The sequence below is a fragment of the Trematomus bernacchii genome, unplaced genomic scaffold (assembly GCF_902827165.1).
Source record: "Trematomus bernacchii unplaced genomic scaffold, fTreBer1.1, whole genome shotgun sequence".
NCBI lineage: Eukaryota > Metazoa > Chordata > Actinopteri > Perciformes > Nototheniidae > Trematomus > Trematomus bernacchii.
In genome coordinates, this window is record NW_022987803.1 from 8,027,197 (window position 1) to 8,042,116 (window position 14,920).

General features: G+C 40.4%; 1 protein-coding gene across 1 annotated transcript in view; it reads left to right on the top strand.

Annotated features, from left to right (window-relative positions):
• The first annotated feature begins 8,402 nt into the window (after window positions 1–8,402).
• Window positions 8,403–14,920, top strand: part of vsnl1a (visinin-like 1a) — a 34,838-nt gene continuing 28,320 nt past the window's right edge. Inside the window, exon 1 of the mRNA XM_034150744.1 lies at window positions 8,403–8,662. The gene's annotated coding sequence lies outside the window, so the exon portion shown is untranslated. The remainder of the gene's footprint in view (window positions 8,663–14,920) is intronic.

A 14,920-nucleotide genomic window follows, 5' to 3' on the forward strand; every position in this document is an offset into this window, starting at 1 on the left:
AACCTTAATGCTGAATGTTTACCATGGATTGCATGGCATTGAGGAGGCAGAGAGCGCGTAGAAAGGAGCACAATCTACATGTGATGAACTGACTCTAGATCACTGGATATCAGTGAGAACTGTGACTACCTCGGTGTAACAGCACAACTATAATTGTTCACTTTATGTGTGATTAAAAACGGAGGAAGAACACTATGCGCCAGTTTCTTAAGGTTGCACAGTGGTGGGAGATTGCAGTGAGGACACTACTGTAGGAACAGATAGTGCTGGCAGTACGAGATATCATGCCCTGTGTAGTGCACATTACACAGAAGGGAATCACACCGGCTCTCTGTTACAGCGGCTTTGTTCATGTTTTAAATGTCGGAAAATTGTTGGACTTCAGGCCAATAACCTGTGATTAATCCTTCTTGATTATGTTTAATCTCAGATTTTTACTGTGATACATGTTTCATTCGATTGACAGCATTAAAATAAACACAATATATAGCAGTCCTGCATGCCTGGTACCCTGCATTGAGCATTATGTATGCATTTGTTTGGGCCCCAAAAGCCCCACAGAATATTCTGGCTCTTGGTTTCTGTTAGAGTTTGTAAAGAACAAATGGTGATGGTTTATTTTCCTTTCCAAAGCTGACAAGATTAACATAGTCCTTCTCAATGTGCGGAGACAGAAGGCATGCTATTAGACTTGATTTATTTCCTCATGCTGACAAGGTGAACACATCTCATCTCCTGGTACACAGGTTGTTAGCCTGATGCTCCTTTTAAACATTCAGAGGACAGCACACTTAACTCCCAGCAGACACACTGGGGATTATAATGCAGCGGAGAGCAGCTGCTATGCTTGGTCACATACTTTTGTTTTTCTTTCTTTTACGTTCTCAGTTTGCTTTTATGTCACAATATGGTCAAAATACCATACTCTGAAAAGTCACTACACTGATTCATAAAATTGTCAACTAACAATATGGAAGGACATTCAAAACCTTTCAAATTATTTTTAAAGTGCCCTTTCTTACAGAATCTTGAAACCAAGACCTACATTCTATCAATAAAATGCTCAGGGTCTTTTGTCTGCAACTGCAATAACAACTCACTGTGGCTCAGTTGATCCACGAGCGGCTGACACCCGAAGGACGGAGACCACATTATCTTTTTCTGCTCCATCTCCCGAGTGTCTGAAAAATAAACACATTGACTGTTAGAGACAGCGAGAAGGGACCTGCTAATTCTGTCTTTTTTATTTCTCTGTTTATCCTTAAACAACATTCATGCCATTGTTATCGTTCAATGGCAGCTAATTAAGGGAAATTAATATTTGAACATTAATGACAGGAAGCTGAGTCAATATGAAAAGACAAATCAATAAAAGCAATTGTATTTCCTCAATGAATGAACCTATCTGCCCTTTTGAAAGCCTGTCACCCAACAGTCTGGAAAATAAACGCGGTACTGAAAACACTGGAACAAAAGAACAGTTAGCTCTAATTAAACCAATCTCATCCACCGTTTTTCAGACTTTATTTGAATTGTTTATTTTTGCTTCAAAGAAGTTTTCCGGTCGATCAAACACATTTTAATTAGTTTCACCCTTGTAATGAACACTGATTACTGGGACACTTCTTTTCTTCCCAAAGATATAATAAACTTTTTTGGCTGACTTTAATCTTTTGAAAAAGAAAACAACAAACCGTTCTGTTTCTCTGCAGGGCGCATGGATGTTTCCTGGCCCAGGTGGCTGCCGAGGGGCACCTCCTGCTCCCCGTCCCAGGGGCCAGAGGGACGAGAAACCACTGCATCACCTCCACACATCTCCAGGCTGCCGGCTTCATCCGCATCATCTGAACAACATGCAACACACAGCGAATCATTAGTATGGGAGCAGTGCGTGATCCTTGAGGTTTTTCTGGCATTATGTTTTGCATTATTGTGGTGTCGAAAAAGACAAATAAAAAATCTGACGGTCTGTTCTCTAGCCTAATGATCATGTTTTATCTGAAATGTGTCTAATTATTCAAAGAGGAGCAGACAGTTTGACTTTGATTTCATTTTCTAACTTTTGCTGAATTGACAGTGTTGTTTATTACAATTAGTTCTGTGCTTAAAATTTGACTTGACTCTATTAAAAATGTAAAGAATTGTTAACATTTTAAAAGAAATATTTACAATATTATTATAAAGTAAAATCCTATGGTAAATACATTTTAAGTGCATTTCTTTCTCCTTTTTTTCACAGATTTACAAAAATATTTGCCAAGAGTTACATTCAAATATTATTATATTTCCAGTAGCAAGCAAAAAGTTGTGGTTTTGTCGGGGGTTACTGGATGGATGATTTTGTTAGCAGTCACTTCCTGGAGGGTTGTTGTGACCGTGAGGTTTCCAAGCAACCAGATAAGACTCTCGGCATCAAAGCAAATAAGAGTTTTCCCCCCCAGAAAAGTCAAGATATTGTTTTAAGATTTGCTCACAGAGCTACAGTTCTACTTCAGTTTCAGTATCTATTGCACTGTAGGAAACAAAGACAAATAATATGTTATAACTTTACTTAAATCATCAAACTATTGTGTTTATCATTTACAGGGATGCAAACTCATCAGGTATGAAAAAGGTGACAAGGATTCGAGCCCCCCGACCCCACGGAATATCGGCTTTAAAATGAGGAATAACAGGATGTTAGCAGTCAGAACAACTAAAGCAGCAGTGTTAATAATAACAGAAACGCCAAAGAGTCACATCTAATAGAAATATATAAAAGCATGTATTTTAATTGTGTAGCAGTCAGTTTATAATTTTGGCAGCACTGTTGAGCATTTTGAAAATGTATTTTCATGCCTCTGTTCAAGGCTTAGTCTTTCTATCTTTATAGCCAGTGGTGTAAAGTAACTAAGTTCATAAACTCAACAAGTACTATACTTTGGTACAATTTTGAGATACTTGTACTTTATTTAAGTATTTCAATGTTTTGCTACTTTGTTCTTCTTCTCCTCTACAGTTCAGAGGTAAATTGTGTACTTTTACTCCACTACATGTATTTAATACCTTTAGTTACTTTACAGATGTGGATGAATGATGTGAAATATAATCAAGTGTTAAATCAGACTTTAGTTCCACCTGGAGTAAATTCACAAGCTATCCTGCAGTATACAAAGGCATTACAACTAGCTGCACCTTTACCGGCCCGTTCTAACAGCTGTTCACCAGCGGTCCAGTCTGTGCCACAGTGACTCCGGACCGCACAGTTAATATTAACGAACGCACCCGTAGGTAATGTAGCTAATGAAGCTAGACCATTATCGCGGAGCAGCAGAGCCTTATTATACATCCATGAGCAGAGCCGACAGGCAGGAAGACTCGAGCACACAGCTCGCGCTTCTTTATAATATATAAAAAAAGAACACCATGCGTGTCATGATGGCACATGGCACTTTGGGCTCGCGGCCGCAGATTACTCCGGGTCCCAGACCCCCCCCCATACCCCAAAAATATTTTTATTGCAGATCTACATGAATCACACAAACGACCTATTTTGGATTAGGGTTAGGGTTAGGGTTGTACTGAACACATTGTGCATATTAATCAAATATGAGGTAAACAATAAATAATAGTGGCATTTGTAATTGAAACATGGATAGCCATCAATCAGAATGGTCAAAGAAAAGTTTATTTTGGTGTTTACAGCTGTACCTCACAACTGATGTCAATACTACTGGAACCAGTTCTTTGTTATAATATGGATGTATTAATTGTGTTCTGCTTGCAGTTACCTGATGATGTATCTCTATAGCTTCCTCCTTCTGGGCTTCTGAGATGTTCTTCTTTGCAGATTGAAGTGTCATCCTTCAGGGCTTCAGTTATATCTATAACCTGCTCAGGTGATGATGCTCTGCTCTCACCCAGACTGATTTCAAAATACAAGTTCAACTCTCGCAACACCATGTCAAATTGTTTTTTCATCTCAAACCTTTCGTCGTTCACATCGGAGGCTAGACTGTCGCTCTTGGAGGGAACAGGGAAGGGCGTTGATCGTGAGTCTAGCTCAACCCCGAAGCACTCAAAGGAATTAAAGGATGATTCACAGTTAGGCTGTTGCTCTGGACACCCAATAGCAATGACATGGGCTGATGATGCTGGGATACATTTTGGGAATTGATTATAACTGGTATCTTGACTTAAAAATCCCTTTACCATGTTCTCAGTGTGACATTCAAATACGTCCATCTCCTTCTCTTCCTCTTCTGGTACCTCCTCATGCTCATTGCTCTCTGCCTCTGGCATAGAGTGTTGAAGTTGTTGCTGCCCGTCTAGGCTTGTAAGGAGAGGGCTGTTGCTCAGGCCATCCTCATATTCAAGTGAGAGCTGGATCTTTTCGAAAGTGTCAAAGCCCCCCGGCACACGGCCGTTGAGAGTTAAGGCAGATGGCACTGGGGAAAATCTGTCAGTAGCGTTTAGAGCTGTGGGGTTGCTGTCAGCATTTTGTAAATGGTGTAATTCATGAGGACTTGGCACAACTGCATCACTTGTTGGGGGGGAAGTGAAAGCCGAAAGGTCATCTTTATTTTCAAGCATGAATGTCTCAGCTCTGTGTTGGTAATCAGAGAAACAACTAAGCTTGTTTTCTTGTTTCTCGTCGATTTTGCTTGTTTTGTCCTCTGTACAATTACTGATGCATTCCTCAGTCATGTCTTCTTTCTGTTGTTGATCATGCTCGGATTTCTCTAATATCTCTAAATATTGCACATCAGTTTTAACACTTGCCTCTTCTCTTTCCTGTTCCTCTGTTTTGCCTTCCATTGTTGTTATCACAACATTGTATGAGTGATCAGAGAAGCATTCAACGTTATTTCCCAATTGCTCATCAAGGTGTGTGAATGTGTTGTCATGTTTACTTATATTACCCTCTGTCCAGTCGATGTATACCATGCAGTCACCAGTTGGTTCTTCAGTTGCGTCTTCTATGTGATTTTCTATTTTGTGCAGAAGATTTCCCTCCATGACTGGTGAGTTTTCAGTTCTTATTTCTTCTTTGAAACTTGTAATTCCTTCTCTTTCCTTCATCTCAGTTTCCCCATCCATTCTGGCGATTTCATCATTTGTTACAAAATATTCAACCTCCTGTGTCTTCGGACTGACAGGAAAATAGCTTGACTGATCCGGCTCTTTCATCTGATGTTCCTCAGTGTCATGGTTTTCTTGTGTTCCACCCCCTGCAGGAGGAGGATGGGCTGGCCTACATGGACTTCTGCTGGGGCTGGATTGCCAGTGACAGCTGCCTTCGTTGCCAGTCGTTCTGTGTGTTTCGTCTGTGGTGAGTAAACAAGCCTGTGGATCTGAGTGTGACTGCCATGAGATTTCTTTTTCATCTCTGCACTGTGTTCTGTTTTGGTGATTAAACTGGTCAGGAGCTGAAACCTCCTGTGACAGCCCGATGTCACAACAGAGCGTAAGCGGTGTTTCCATCTCGCAGACTTTTCCCGATGCAAATAATTCCACATCTGCAGTGCTCTCTGAGTTTCGACGTTTCTCTTCAGCCTCCTTGTCAGTTTCAATCCAGATTGCAGGGTCAATTACACTGAAAGGGCTTGCCTCATTATCTCCTCCAGCAGGCTCTTGACTGATTCTAGCAGGCAATGGAGTCTCTGTTGTGTGATCAGCCGTTTCACTCCCGGCTTTGGCTATCATCTTGCCAGCAGCATGCTCTCCTTTAACCACACAGAAGTCTTCGGCTTCGTGACTCACACTCTCAATTGCAATACTTGTGGCTAATACCACATCATAACAAACAATTGATCCCTCAGCACATTCAGCAGCAGAAGGGATGGAGCTCTTGCTCATGGCATTCTCATTATCACAGCCTTTTGTTTCCCCCTCACAGACGGCAACATTTTCCTTATCACAGATATGCAATTGTAATATTTCTTCCTCATTTTTTAAACCTTCTGCCAAGATCCCAGAGGGATGCTCTTCAGGGTAAGAGCAGAATAATTTAGAGTCTGTATAATCAGGGGAAGATATTGCGCTGCAACCCTCTGCCTTTTCTTCAATGAGAAGGATATTCTCACTAAATCCGAGCTCACCCCTCTTCTGATTACTCTCAGATTGGCTCCATGTATCGCAGAAACCTGTGTCATGTGGCGCATCTTCAACCTTGCAATCAGACTGACATCTGACCCTCTCATCACTTGAACTGAAGGTGAATGCTTGGATTTGACTGACACTGTTTTGCACCTGTATCCCATCTTCGTCATTACTTGCTTGAAGACTGCAACCACCAGGGGGCTCGTCTTCAAGTGATTTCCCCAGCCGATTGCAATCAGGATGACTGGACGTTTCTTTTGAAGTGAAAGACTCTGCTAATGCCACACCTGCATCATCTTCCATGTATACACTGAGTGTGTTAGTCTCAGAAACTGAACCCTGCTCATCTATCAAAAGAGGTTTGGAGCTTATTTCAGCAGAGATCACACAGACTTCAGATGATCCTGAATGTGCGTCGTCAGTGTGTGAAGTAGTCAACCTACTAATAGGGGTGACAGTCAATTGAGTGTCTTCAAAATCCCCACATTCTGCCATGGATTCTAGGCCCGTATTCTCCTGCAAGATAGTTGTTGATGATGGAGAGCTGATGGCTTGCCTAAAAGTCAGAAGCTCTGGGAAGTCAAACCTGCTCTTGCCACTGTGGTTGTCTGTCATCGTGCAATTTGTCCTTGGTCGCTTGGGGGAGGGAGGTGCAGTAAGCTCAATCTGGGTTTGTGGACTTATATCTTCTTCTGTGATTGTATCCATCTTCTCCAATTTACTGAACCTGAAATAGAAACAACTGGAGTGTGAACACTGCATCAAAAAGCCACACTACTCAGATCAATAAGTGTCACTCTATCAAAAGAATGGAATCATGTCAATAATGTTTCCAATGCATAGCTTACTTTTAGTAGATAACATTTCTAGAAAACCAATTCCACGGCTGAATCTAGTGATTCAAAATAGGCTGGTTAATGATGGTGTTGTAATCTTCAGCCTGTACTGTAGTCCATTATTTGTCTGTATTACCATAATAGCCTATGTTCAAGTAATCCCAGGCAAACCACAACAACATAATATGCAGTCAGTGGATTTCCTATACCGCAGCAGATTGTTACACAGCATGATTCTGATTCACTGTGCAGAATACAGAGATGGCACTGTGGCACTGTCACTGCTCTGTTGCTTCTCTACTATAACACTGGGAATCCGTTTTTGACAATGCTATCTTTGTTACACACATTAGGCCATTTAAAAATCAAACGTGTTGACTTGATAGAAACTCGATAGAAAAAAAGCACAGGTGTTTCTTATCACATAGATGATAGATGTTTCAATAAAATGTCCCTGTGAGCCATGACTGTGTTTCTGTCAGCATACACTATACACAATTATATATTTTTAAATATTCTAGTCTAGTCAGTACTTTACAGTGTGAGATTTGTTGAGCTATTTTTGATATATCAAGCAATAAAGGATATCATAACAAAATAATAATACAAAGCTTTCTCTTAAGAAAAATAAATTGCAGTGTTAACGCAGTGTGGACTGATATGTTTCACCAATGTTACTATGGCCAGCTAATGCTAACCTTTAGATAAAGGTGTAAGATGTTCCTTTAGTTATCTAGCCTATATGCTAGATTTGAGCCAGCAAGAACAAGTGTACAAAATGACTGAAAAAACAACAGTATTTTAAGAAATGTATGAATTATATTTTGAACCAAACAATTTCCATAACTTAAGCCACTAATTCGCCATTTAAAGTTTGATAACCTAAAACAAATCATATTCAGCTAATGTTAGCATAAGCAAACCTTTTAAACTCAATAACGTAATTTGTAATTTCGGATATTAACTTATAGTCGCTTATATTTTAAGCTAGTAATATATTTTACTTAACATATATATTTTTAAGTTACTTACCTTCTAAATAAATCTATAATAGAGCTCAACATACCTAGCCAAGTGACCTGTTGTAGCCATCGTTAGTTTCTGGGCCTGACGTTTCCCCGGTGTCCTCTATGTGGCGGCAAACTGCTGCCGCTGAACAAAGAAGGACTCCCTTTACGTTAATGGTTTAGCTAGCTAACATAGCCTTCTTGTATTGTCTCAGGTTAAATAAATTAGAAAAAGTTTATATATTGCTGGAATGTGCAGTAAAATCAGTTAACAAATAGTTAAATATAAGTGTCGAATATGAACACTAGTAGGCTATTTGTATTTGTTATTCCTGCTGCCTTTATTTTTAACTTATTGTTTGCGACATCATGCTATTGCCATACAGTCTTTGGCTACTACTCAACCAAACACAGGGAGCGAAAGAGACAGAGATGCACTCCCCTCCCTCTCTCTCTCTGTATCGGTCTCCTCCTCTCAGTACATCAGCACCAGTGTGTGTTTAGCAACATCATCCTACGGACCCGCACCGCTTACTTTCAGTCGAGGCTGACTTTTCTCCCACAAAAGCTCCATAGAATTAAACAAAACGCTCGACAACATTATAAAGCTACTAGTGGCTCGACAGAAGAGCAGTTTCAGATCTTTTGAATCGCTTCTTTTTTCCCGTCCTCGCAGGTTTCTTGGACCACTCCAGACATCAGACCAGACTTCTCCCGTTGACTCGGCACTCTCTCAAGGTAGGTTGGATATTAAACTAAAACTCTTTCTGTGCTTGAAGAAAATATAAACATATTCTTGCACATTGACATGCATGTTTCAACCTGCAGTGCGTCACCCTTTAGGCTAATTTATGGGTAATTAGAGGACTAAAAATACGCAAATTACAATAACGACACATCAAAAATCAATTCAGCCTTTTATATATTGCCATATGCACGTTTTGCACGTAAATCTTGTCTGCATTGGATACACATGGTTATCTCTTGCTCGGGTGACTAACTAGTAACTAATCATACACACATTCACACCAAGATTTAGATTCAACAACTAAAGTGTAAAGACTGGGGTAAATTTGGATTGGTGACGTCTGATTTATGCAATACATGCAGACTGTGGGAATTCTGTCGACTAAAATTGTGACTTTTGCGTGGGATGTGCTTGGCACGACGTGGTGTGATTCTGATGTAGTTTGGCACTGGTGCTGATGTTGCAAGAGGGTGTGTGTGTGTGTGTGTGTGTGTGTGTGTGTGTGTGTGTGTGTGTGTGTGTGTGTGTGTGTGTGTGTGTGTGTGTGTGTGTGGTGTGTGTGTGTGTGTGTGTGTGTGTGTGTGTGTGTGTGTGTGTGTGTGTGTGTGTGTGTGTGTGTGTGTGTGTGTGTGTGTGTGTGTGTGTGTGTGTGTGTGTGTGTGTGTGTGCAGGTGGGGGTGTGGTATGTCATTTAGCCCACATCATCCTCACAATGAAGCCACTTTTTTGCAAATCAATGCATGCATGATGACCAAAACTCATCCACCAGCCTCTACTGTATGCTTGTTGTGCCCCCACCTCTCCTACACACACAAACACACATTCATTCACATACGCAACACACATTTCTAGACAATAAAGGCAGCAGGATTACACAGAAATCTCCCAGATTTGCCTGGATCAAACCCTCTAACTGCATTATTCCTATCTAATGTTGCTTCTCTTGGCTGGGGCTCTGCCTGCATCTCAAGGTCATCCCCTGTTTGTAAATGCTGGTGAAGGAACAGATATATATTAGCCATCCGCCCGGCACGGGGGCAGGTCTGGTTGTAACAGGACTGTAAAATGTGTCAGTCCACACCTGTCTGCAGATACAGCTATGATTTATTGTCATTGTGTCTCCCAGTGGGCTAGAAGACAAAGGGTAATGACTCAGGTGTGTTGCTCTGCTCTGCATTGCTCTGCAGCCTAACCAAGTGTCTCGTCCCAGACTCTTTTTGTTTTTTTTTAGCTAAAATGAAGCACTGACATCTGCTGATTATGTAGCTTGCTGCTTGCTTTTTCCCCCCTTGTAGAAGTGAGTAACTGGTGCAAACCATTCCCATCCAAGCATAGAATTAAGAGCTAACAGGGGGGGAGGTAGGTGTGTTCAGTGTTTTGTGCTAAAAAGTGTCATGCCTCTGAATCCATCAAATATCATGATTTTTTTCACATCACTTTCCTAGCATTTATCCTTTTAACTGTGATTTACGCAGCTTATGCTTGTACATCTTTTACTGCTAAAGAATTTGTACCTGGATATATAGAGGGGATTTCATCATTATCACATTTGCAGGCTGTTGATTGTCAAGCAGTTGCTAAGGGGGAATATTTGTTCAGTTATCAAACATTTAAAGATGTTTTTCATTCCATTCCTTCTTCTATTTCAGTACAAGGTTGATGCATGTTCAAAAGAAAAATGAGAGAGGCTCTCGCATAGCTCTGAAAATGGACAATTAGACAACGGTCTGATATGGAAGACAGATTTGATCATAAATTCCTGGTACCTTGCGAACCTGCACAAAAATGTGTATTCTCTTTGGGCCAAACTGACCGTCACACAACTCAGATCTGTGAGGACCGTCACAAAATGAAAGTCTTTACAAAGTAAAAGGCGTAGGAAGATGATGTTGTGAAAGTGCTCCGCCATACCATGTTGCCACTTGCGTCACTTTAAAGGTTGTGCAGTTGCAGGTTTTATATAAGCAGAGCTAAGTGGGCGGTATTAAAAAAAATTGTGATTTATTTAAGTGTTAGTTTTCTTTCTGGTACATCCTAAATAAACACTGGAGATAAATTATTGTGCAAGAAGTAAAGTAATCGCATCTTATCATAATAGCAGTTTATTGTATGATATGGAAAGAAATATCATGGATGGTGACGTAAAGCTGGGCCACCAGACATTATACAGATGCAGGATCTGCTCTGCTGCTTATTGCATGCATGAGAAAAGATGAGTGCATTATGGTGCATGCAACTTTGTGCATATTGTGTGCATATTAGAAGTGAATGAACATATCGTTTTGCATCTTTCATCGTAATAATTCCCCGGATGCTTTTCGAAGTTGTGTATGCTGACAATATGCTGGTGATATGCTTGTGATGCCTTCAAATGCACTACTTTAGATTAATACTTAATGATGATTTCCGTAGGTTGCACACAAATACCCTTACATACTATGAACAATTGTATACGTGCATTCATTCACATACCTGCTGTTTAGGTACAAACGGACGTGCACACACATCCACACAGGTACGTTATGGCAGTGCACATCTCTCGGGGGACACACCTGTCTCCCTGTGAAGCTGCAGTGCCCAGGCTCAGCCCACCCTGTCTGGCAGCCTGTGTTGTAACAGAACAGTGTTGGCAACTTGCTGTCAGGCTGCGCTGCCTCCTCACTTTCACTGCAGCACTTAGGGACTTTTCATGTAGCAGGATGTTTCTGATCGCTACGCACAGAGAAAAGAGTTGACATATTCAGACAGGAAAGTTCAACCCATAACTGCATGGTAATTAGTATTGCTGCAGGTCTGATATTCTAATTTACAATTCTCTAGTCAGTGCGTGGTTGTTAACCCTTGGGACAGAAGCTGAACACTGGGTAGCATACTGTTTCATGCTTCAGGATCATTCTAATTATTCCATTATCAAATTCTTTTTTGGGATATTTGTGTTGCACTCACTGGAGTAACAAAATATTTTCTGGAAAACTGGGAAACTAGAGAGGTGCAGGAATGAGTCCTTAAACCGAGATATGAGTTAGCATTTTAACGTCTTTTCATTGGATGCCTGTAATAAGATCTGTGGTTAACACAAGCTGAAGAGATGTTCACGTTTTGTTCTACGACATCATTTACGTCAGTGATTACCCCAGTGATTATTGTCTAAAGCTTCTGTGTGTCATAAAAACAGGAGTTGCTAACAATTGACTAAATTCCACTAGGACACATTACGCCTAACATTAGCTCCCTTTAGCTTAGCATGAGTCATTCGCCAGCAGTCAGCCTACTGTGATGAAGTTCGTTTATAGCCTAGCATTAGCTTGTTACTTCTAGTGATGGCATTCTTCGTCCCAAAAATCTACCATAAATGGTGTTAGTATCATAAATGTTTCTTATTAAATCATGTTGAACCGAAGAGAAAATTGTCAATTCTACCAAGAAATAAAACATTTACTCAAATGACAAACACTTATGCAAGGGCATGCCAATGTTTCTGTCCTTCAATTGATGTGTTCGCATCATTTTCACATATCAAAGAGACATATTCTGAACTCTAGACGAACAGTTATGCTGCTGAATCATTTTAGTTACTGTTGAAACATTTCAGAACACCACTTTTTTTGTTTTCCACACTGAAACACACACAGGGTCAGTTATGGAGGAGGGAATTGTCCAACTTCCTCTCCTTTCTTTTTCAGAGGCATCTGAATGCACTTAGGCTGCTCTGCAGGTCACATTAACACACGGCTGATTTCTTTGCTGCCAAAAAGCTTCTATTTGAGAGGTGCAAGGTTTTTATCTGAACACTTTTGTGCTCATACTACTGTGCCGTAGCTACTTTACAGAGAATTATCTCCTCACACGCAGCATGTTATTAGACTGCATATTGGTCCAGAGAGGGCTGCACACGTAGGGGAAAAGTCGGGGATATAATGGTCCTGTGGCTTTATGTGCCAAAGTGTCTCTCACCTAAATAAATTACCCATAATTCGTGGCAAATGTGTTTCGACAAGTGTTTTTTATGTCAAGCGTCCATTTTGAAATTAAGGCTTTTTAAGCTCAAAGCTCATTATTATTGTCCTGTATTAAGGTCCTTGCTTCACACAAATGCAGGTGACCGAAAATGCTGCATATCCCTTAATAATTCATCAATACGTGCGTGTGTGTGTGTGTGTGTGTGTGTGTGTGTGTGTGTGTGTGTGTGTGTGTGTGCGTGTGTGTGTGTGTGTGTGTGTGTGTGTGTGTTTGTCAGTGATTTTTAGGTTGCATCCCCCTTAAGCTATTACTTTTAATTAGGATTATTTTTTTAAATGATTGTTGCATTGTTTCCCTGATTGAATAGCGTTTTCTATTCACCGTTATCCAATAAGTACATGCCTTATTAACATAAGAACAATGTAGCTATTGTCTTATCTGCAGTGGTTTAATTCCTAAGAAATTAATCACTTTTTTTGTATTGAGCCTTTTAGTGTACATGCAGTATGGAAGCATGACCAGTCATAAGGTGAATTTCCGCTTTGTTCATTATGAGTCCTTGGTGAACCTGGGTCAAGCCTGGCTCAAAGCAGTTTTTAAAATTGGATTTCAGCCTCAGGGCAAAGAAAATCTATCTGTCTTAGACAAATGGTTTCCAAATGGTGGTTCAGGGACTGTCTGAGCTGCTTGGAAAGGTTCTAAGGACTCTTTGTGAAATGAAAAAATTGTTTATTTTCATTTTTTCTCAATTCACAAAGGACAACTTTTCTGATCGATGGGGCAGTCTCTGTACTGTTCCGCTTCTTTGTCAACAACGCAGCTAACTAAATGAGATCACATAATAGCCCACACACACACACACACACACACACACACACACACACACACACACACACACACACACGCACGCACACACACACACACACACACACACACACACACACGCACACACACACACTGAACTACCTCATTCCTCCATTCCACAACTTCCCAAAAATAGTCTGACCCCTGTGTATATTGATGCCTGTATGAAAACTACACACACATCTCTTCATCACAATAAAACAAACACAGATAGAAGCCTAAACAAATAGTTTTGCATTTTGGGGAAATAAGCTTATTTGGGTTGCGGCCAAGAGTTAGATGAGAAGATTGATCTTGACTCTCCGAGGAGAGCGCCATCGATCCTCTCATCTAACTTTCATCAAGAAAGCAAATAAGGGTGTTTGCCAAAATGTCAAACTGTCCTTTTAAAGCTCTATACGAGTGGTATAGCACGTTTTATCTAATTAATGACAAAATAAAAGGGCAATCAGTGAGCGAAGAATTCCGTTTAGGCTGTTCCAGTGAAAATCAGTGCGTGTATTTGCCACGATTTGGCTCAACATTTGATTGGTTGTTCCATGCCGCACCCTTCCACCCTTTCATTACATTTGGATCTGTAGTTTTTTCGGAAATCCTGCCGGCAAACTGATAACCACCTCAAATAAATATATTTTCTGTTGCGTATCAATGTGCAAAGTTCACTTGACATTTTATATTGATATCCTCACTTCCAAATCCAACTGCTGGTTTTCATTCTTTCTGACCTTACTTCTTTATTTGTATGACGCTGTCTTACTGAACTCTATTTTTGTTGTTCTGAGAAGGGACCATTTTGGAAAACTACCTTGGTGGTGAGTTCTTTCTTTGACATCTAGTGTAGATCTATTTTCTGTGGAAATGTGGTTAATTCACCCTGTGACACCATAAAGCCCTGAAAAAGAAAAATCACTAAACTTGTAGATGTTTCATTTTTAGTCTATTAAGTTATTCCTTGCCATATAAATGGTGCGGTTTGTATGTTGCTGCTTTTTTTTAAATCACCACTGGGAAAGTATTGAAAACAGTCATTGCACATAACCTCATGCAGCAATAATGTAACATTGGCAGTCAAAAAAGGCATAAAAGTGATGCAATATTAGTCCCAGGTGAGCTTTAGGTGTTGGCATAGTTTCTTTCCTTGGCGTATTGTAACACAAATGAAACTATTTACAACCTTGAAGGTACAAAATCAATCTAAAAACCTATATCATGCTTTAAAAACATGGTCGATTCAAACAAGCATCCTTAAATGATGCTTTGCAAAAACCAATGCAGCATGTCCTCAGTATATGCCTGCAGCAACTGTTGGATGCTTGCCCGGGTCTCCTCACCTCACCTCACCTCACCTCATCTCACCTCTGTGCACACCACACACACTGCTGCCACCAGTCTGTCCCATAAGAGGTCTAACGATCCTCTAAGCA